Raw genomic sequence first — 7,917 nt, forward strand, 5'->3', positions numbered from 1 at the left:
ATACCTATATTTGAAACTAGCATTTACACTATAGGATACCATTACTACGGGTATAGCACCTAACTCTTTAAACCTAAATGAAACAACATGGCACATATAATTTACTTCTGAGAACTAAGCATTGTGTGCAGGGATATTGCAGGTATCTGCTTTCCTTCAGTTTTTATGCTAACATTTATCTCCAGAACTAGCATTTCTTATACAGGAAAGCATAACCGAGGGTATAGCACCTAACTCTTTAAACCTAAATGAAACAACATGGCACATATGATTTACTTCTGAGAACTAAGCATTGTGTGCACAGTTTTTGCAGCTATCTCCTTTCCTTCAGTTTTTGTGCTAACATTCCTATATCTGAACCTAGCATTTACACTATAGGATAGCATTATCGCGGGTATAGCACCTAACTCTTCAAACCTAAATGAAACAGCATGGCACCTATGATTTACTTCTGAGAATTAAGCATTCTGTGCAGAGATTTTGCAGCTATCTCCTTTCCTCAGTTTTGGTGCTAACATTCGTATCTCTAAAACTAGCATTTCCTATATAGGAAAGCATAACCGCGGGTATAGCACCTAAGTCTTTAAACCAAAATGAAACAACATGGCACATATGATTTCCTTCTGAAATCTAAGCATTGTGTGCAGAGATTTTAAAGATATCTCCTTTCCTTCAGTATTGTGCTAACATTCCTATGTCTAAAACTAGCATTTACACTATAGGAAAGCATTACCGCGGGTATAGCACCTAACTCTTTAAACCTAAATGAAACAACATGGCACATATGATTTACTTCTGAGAACTAAGCATTGTGTGCAGAAATTTTGCAGCTATCTCCTTTCCTTCAGTTTTTGTTCTAATATTCGTATCTCCAGAACTAGCATTTCTTATACAGGAAATCATAACCGCGGGTATAGCACCTAACTCTTTAAACCTAAATGAAACAACATGGCACATATGATTTACTTCTGAGAACTAAGCATTGTGTGCAGAGAGTTTGCAGCTATCTACTTTCCTTCAGTTTTTGCGGTAACATTCGTATCTCTAAAACTAGCATTTCCTATATAGGAAAGCATAACCGAGGGTATTGCAAGTAACTCTTTAAACCTAAATGAAACAACATGGCACATATGATTTACTTCTGAGAACTAAGCATTGTGTGCAGAGATTTTGCAGCCATCTCTTTTCCTTCAGTTTTGGTGCTAACATTCGTATCTCTAAAACTAGCATTTCCTATATAGGAAAGCATAACCGAGGGTATAGCAACTAACTCTTTAAACCTAAATGAAACAGCATGGCACATATGATTTACTTAAGAGAATTAAGCATTGTGTGCACAGATTTTGCAGCTACCTCCTTTCCTTCAGTTTTTGTGCTAACATTACTATGTCTAAAACAAGCATTTACACTATAGGATAGCATTACCGCGGGTATAGCACCTAACTCATTAAACCTAAATTAAACAACATTGCACATATGATTTACTTCTGAGAACTAAGCATTGTGTGGAGAGATTTTGCATCTATCTCCTTTCCTTCAGTGTTTGTGCTAACATTCCTATCTCTAAAACTAGCATTTACACTAAAGGAAAGCATTACCGCGGGTATAGCACCTAACTCTTTAAACCTAAATGAAACAACATGGCACATATGATTTACTTCAGATTATTAAGCATTGTGTGCAGAGATTTTGCAGCTATCTCATTTCCTTCAGTTTTTGTGCTAACATTCCTATGTCTAAAACTAGCATTTACACTATAGGAAAGCATTACCGCGGGAATAGAACCTAACACTTTAAACCTAAATGAAACAACATGGCACATATGATTTACTTCTTAGAACTAAGCAATGCTTGCAGAGATTTTGCAGCTATCGCCTTTCCTTCAGTTTTGGTGCTAACATTCGTATCTCTAAAACTAGCATTTGCTAAAAAGGACAGCGTAACCGAGGGTATGGCACCTAACTCTTTAAATCTAAATGGAACAACATGGCACATATGATTTAATTCTGAGAACTAAGCATTGTGTGCAGAGGTTTTGCAGCTATCTCCTTTCCTTCAGTTTTTGTGCTAACATTCCTATATCTGCAACTAGCATTTACACTATGATAGCATTACCGCTGTTATAGCACCTAACTCTTTAAACATAAATGAAACAACATGGCATATATGATTTACTTCTGAGAACTAAGCATTGTGTGCAGAGATTTTGCAGCTATCTCCTTTCTTTCAGTTTTTGTGCTAACATTCCTATCCTTAAAACTAGCATTTACACTGTAGGAAAGCATTACCGCGGGTATAGCACCTAACTCTTTAAACCTAAATGAAACAACATGGCACATATGATTTACTTCTGAGAACTAAGCATTGTGTGCAGAGATTTTACAGCTATCTCCTTTCCTTCAGTTTTTGTGCTAAGATTTCTATATTTGAAACTAGCATTTCCTATATAGGAAAGCATAACAGAGGGTATTCCACCTAACTCTTTCAACCTAAATGAAACAAGATGGCATATATGATTTACTTCTGAGAACTAAGCATGGTGTGCAGAGATTTTGCAGCTATCTCCTTTCCTTCAGTTTTTGTGCTAACATACCTATGTCTAAAACTAGCATTTACACTATATGAAAGCATTACCGCGGGTATAGCACCTAACTCTTTAAACCTAAATGAAACAACATGGCATATATGATTTACTTCTGAGAATTAAGCATTATGTGGAGAGATTTTCAGCTATCTCCTTTCCTTCAGTTTTTCTGCTAACATTCGTATCTGGAGAACTATCATTTCCTATACAGGAAAGCATAACCAAGGGTATAGCACCTAACTCTTTACACATAAAGGAAACAACGTGGCACATATGATTTTCTTCTGAGAACTAACCATTGTGTGCAGAGATTTTGCAGCTATCTCCTTTCCTTCAGTTTTTGTGCTAACATTCGTATCTCTAAAACAGGCATTTCCTATACAGGAAAGCATAACCGAGGGCATAGCACCTAACTCTTTAAACCTAAATGAAACAACATGGCACATATGATTTACCTCTGAGAACTAAACCTTGTGTGAAGAGATTTTTCAGCTATCGCCTTTCCTTCAGTTTTTGTGCTAACATTCCTATGTCTAAAGCTAGCATTTACAATATAGGAAAGCATTACCGCGGGTATAGCACCTAACTCTTTAAACCTAAATGAAACAACATGGCACCTATGATTTACTTCTGAGAACTAAGCATTGTGTGCAGAGATTTTGCAGCTATCTCCTTTCCTTCAGTTTTTGTGCTAACATTCGTATCTCCAAAACTAACTTTTCGTATACAGGAAAGCATATCCAAGGGTATAGCACCTAACTCTTTAAAACTAAATGAAACAACATGGCACATATGATTTACTTCTGAGAACTAAGCATTGTGTGCAGAGGTTTTGCAGCTATCTCCTTTCCTTCAGTTTTTGTGCTAACATTCCTATATCTGAACCTAGCATTTACACTATAGGATAGCATTACCGCGGGTATAGCACCTAACTCTTTAAACCAATGAAACAACATGGCACATATGATTTACTTCTGAGAACTAAGCATTGTGTGCAGAGATTTTGCAGCTATCTCCTTTCCTTCAGTTTTAGTGCTAACATTCGTATCTCCAGAACTACCATTTCCTATACAGGAGAGCATAACCGAGGGTATAGCATCTAACTCTTTAAACCTAAATGAAACAACATGGCACATATGATTGACTTCTGAGAACTAACCATTGCGTGCAGAGATTTTGCAGCTATCTCCTTTCCTTCAGTTTTTGTGCTAACATTCCTATGTCTAAAACTAGCATTTACACTCTAGGAAAGCATTACCGCGGGTATAGCACCTAACTCTTTAAACCTAAATGAAACAACATGGCACCTATTATTTACTTCTGAGAACTAAGCATTCTGTACAGAGATTTTGCAGCTATCTCCTTTCCTTCAGTTTTTGTGATAACATTCCTATATCTGAAACGAGCATTTACACTATAGGATAGCATTACCGTGGGTATAGCACCTAACTGTTCAAACCTAAATGAAACAACATGGCACGTATGATTTCCTTCTGAGAACTAAGTATTGTGTGCAGAGATTTTGCAGCTATCTCCTTTCCTTCAATTTTTGTGCTAACATTCCTATGTCTAAAACTAGCATTTACACTTTAGGAAAGCATTACCACGGGTATAGCACCTAACTCTTTAAACCTAATTGTAAAAACATGGCAAATATGCTTTACCTCTGAGAACTAAGCATTGTGTGCAGAGATTTTGTAGCTATCTACTTTCCTTCAGTTTTTGTGCTAACATTCGTATCTCCAGAACTACCATTTCCTATACAGGAAAGCATAACCGAGAGTATAGCAACTAACTCTTTAAACCTTAATGAAACAACATGGCACATATGATTTACTTCTGAGAACTAAGCATTGTGTTCAGAGATTTTGCAGCTATCTCCTTTCCTTCAGTTTTTGTGCTAACATTCCTATGTCTAAAACTAGCATTTACACTATAGGAAAGCATTACCACGGGTATAGCCCCTAACTCTTTAAACCTAAATGAAACAACATTGCACATATGATTTACTTCTGAGAACTAAGCATTGTGTGCAGAGATTTTGCAGCTATCTCCTTTCCTTCAGTTTTTGTGCTAACATTCCCATATCTTAAACTAGTATTTACAATATAGGATAGAATTACCGCGGGTATAGCACCTAACTCTTTAAACCTAAATGAAACAACATGGCATATATGATTTACTTCTGAGAACTAAACCTTGTGTGCAGAGATTTTTCAGCTATCTCCTTTCCTTCAGTTTTTGTGCTAACATTCCTAAGTCTAAAACTAGCATTTACAATATAGGAAAGCATTACCGCGGGTATAGCACCTAACTCTTGAAACCTAAATGAAACAACATGGCACATATGATTTACTTCTGAGAACTAAGCATTGTGTGCAGAGATTTTCCAGCTATCTCCTTTCCTTCAGTTTTTGTGCCTACATTCGTATCTCTAAAACTAGCATTTCCTGTATAGGAAAGCATAACCGAAGGTATAGCACCTAACGTTTTAAACCTAAATGAAACAACATGGCACATATGATTTAATTCTGAGAACTAAGCATAGTGTGCAGAGATTTTGCAGCTATCCCCTTTCCTTCAGTTTTGGTGCTAACATCCCTTGTCTAAAACTAGCATTTACACTATAAGAAAGCATTACCACGGGTATAGCACCTAACTCTTGAAACCTAAATGAAACAACATGGCTCATATGATTTACTTCTGAGAACTAAGCATTGTGTGCAAGGTTTTTGTGGCTATCTCCTTTCCTTCAGTTTTTGTGCTAACATTCGTGTCTCCAGAACTAGCATTTCTTATACAGGAAAGCATAACTGAGGGTATAGCACCTAACTCTTTAAACCTAAATGAAACAACATGGCACATATGATTTACTTCTGAGAACTAATCATTGTGTGCAGAGATTTTGCAGCTATCTACTTTCCTTCAGTTTTTGTGCTAACATACCTATATTTGAAACTAGCATTTACACAATAGGATAACATTACCGCGGGTATAGCACCTAACTTTTAAACCTAAAAGAAACAACATGGCACATATGATTTACTTCTGAGAACTAAGCATTGTGTGCAGAGATTTTGCAGCTATCTCCTTTCCTTCAGTTTTTGTGGTAACATTCGTATCTCTAAAGCAAGCATTTCCTATATAGGAAAGCATAACCGAGGGTACAGCACCTAACTCTTTAAACTTAAATGAAACAACATGGCACATATGATTTACTTCTGAGAACTAAGCGTTGTATGAAGAAATTTTGCAGCTATCTACTTTCCTTCAGGTTTTGTGCTAACATTCCTATGTCTAAAACTAGCATTTACACAATAAGAAAGCATTACCGCGGGTATTGCACCTAACTCTTTAAACCTAAATGAAACAACATGGCACATATGATTTACTTCTGAGAACTAAGCATTGTGTGCAGAGATTTTGCAGCTATCTCCTTTCCTTCAGTTTTTGTGCTAACATTCGTATCTCCAGAACTAGCATTTCCTATATAGGAAAGCATAACCGAGGGTATAGCACCTAACTCTTTAAACCTAAATGAAACAACATGGCACATATGATTTACTTCTGAGAACTAAGCATTGTGTGCAGAGATTTTGCAGCTATCTCCTTTCCTTCAGGTTTTGTGCTAACATTCGTATCTCTAAAACAGGCATTTCCTATACAGGAAAGCAAAACCGAGGGTATAGCACCTAAGTCTTTAAACCTAAATGAAACAACATGGCACATATGATTTACTTCTGAGAACTAAGCATTGTGTGCAGAGGTTTTGCAGCTATCTCCTTTCCTTCAATTTTTGTGCTAACATTCGTATCTCTAAAACTAGCATTTCCTATATAGGAAAGCATAACCGAGTGTATAGCACCTAACTCTTTAAACCTAAATGAAACAACATGGCACATATGATTTCCTTCTGTGAACTAAGCACTGTGTGCAGAGATTTTTCAGCTATCTCCTTTCCTTCAGTTTTTGTGCTAACATTCCTATATCTGAAACTAGCCTTTACACTATAGGAAAGCATTACCACGGGTATAGCACCTAACTCTTTAAACCTAAATGAAAAAAATGGCACGTATGATTTACTTTTGAGAACTAAGCATTGTGTGCAGAGATTTTGCAGCTATCTCCTTTCCTTCAGTTTTTGTGCTAACATTCCTATATCTGAACCTAGCAATTACAGTATAGGATAGCATTACCGCGGGTATAGCACCTAACTCTTTAAACCTAAATGAAACAACATGGCAACTATGATTTACTTCTGAGAACTATGCAATGTGTGCAGAGATTTTGCAGCTATCTCCTTTCCTTCAGTTTTTGTGCAACATTCCTATGTCTAAAACAAACATTTACACTATAGGAAGGCATTACCGCGGGTATAGCACCTAACTCTTTAAACCTAAATGAAACAACATGGGACCTATGATTTACTTCTGAGAACTAAGCATTCTGTGCAGAGATTTTGCAGGTATCTCCTTTCTTTCAGGTTTTGTGATAATATTCCTATATCTGAAAGTAGCATTTACACTATAGGATAGCATTACCGTGGGTATAGCACCTAACTCTTTAAACCTAAATGAAACAACATGGCCCATATGATTTCCTTCTGAGAATAAGCATTGTGTGCGGAGGTTTTGCAGCTATCTCCTTTCCTTCAGTTTTTGTGCTAACATTCCTATGTCTAAAACTAGCATTTACACTATAGGGAAGCATTACCACGGGTATAGCACCTAACTCTTTAAACCTAAATGAAAAAACAAAGCAAATATAATTTACCTCCGAGAACTAAGCATTCTGTGCAGAGATTTTGCAGCTATCTCCTTTCCTTCAGTTTTTGTGCTAACATTCCTATATCGGAAACTAGCATTTACACTAGAGGATAGCATTACCGCGGGTATAGCACCTAACTCTTGAAACCTAAATGAAACAACATGGCACATATGATTTACTTCTGAGAACTAAGCATTGTGTGCAGATATTTTGCAGGTATCTCCTTTCCTTCAGTTTTTCTGCTAACATTCTGTCTCTAAAACTTGCATTTCCTATACAGGAAAGCATAACCGAGGGTATAGCACCTAACTCTTTAAACCTTAAAGAAACAACATGGCACATATGATGTACTTCTGAGAACTAAGCTTGTGTGCAGAGATTTTGCAGCTATCTGCTTTCCTTCAGTTTTTGTGCCTACATTCGTATCTCTAAAGCTAGAATTTCCTATACATGAAAGCATAACTGAGGGTATAGAACCTAACTCTTTAAACCTAAATGAAACAACATGGCACATATGATTTACTTCTGAGAAGTAAGCATTGTGTGCAGAGATTTTGCAGCTATCT

Source organism: Dasypus novemcinctus, chromosome 17 (genome assembly GCF_030445035.2).
Source record: "Dasypus novemcinctus isolate mDasNov1 chromosome 17, mDasNov1.1.hap2, whole genome shotgun sequence".
In the NCBI taxonomy this organism is placed as follows: Eukaryota; Metazoa; Chordata; class Mammalia; order Cingulata; family Dasypodidae; genus Dasypus; species Dasypus novemcinctus.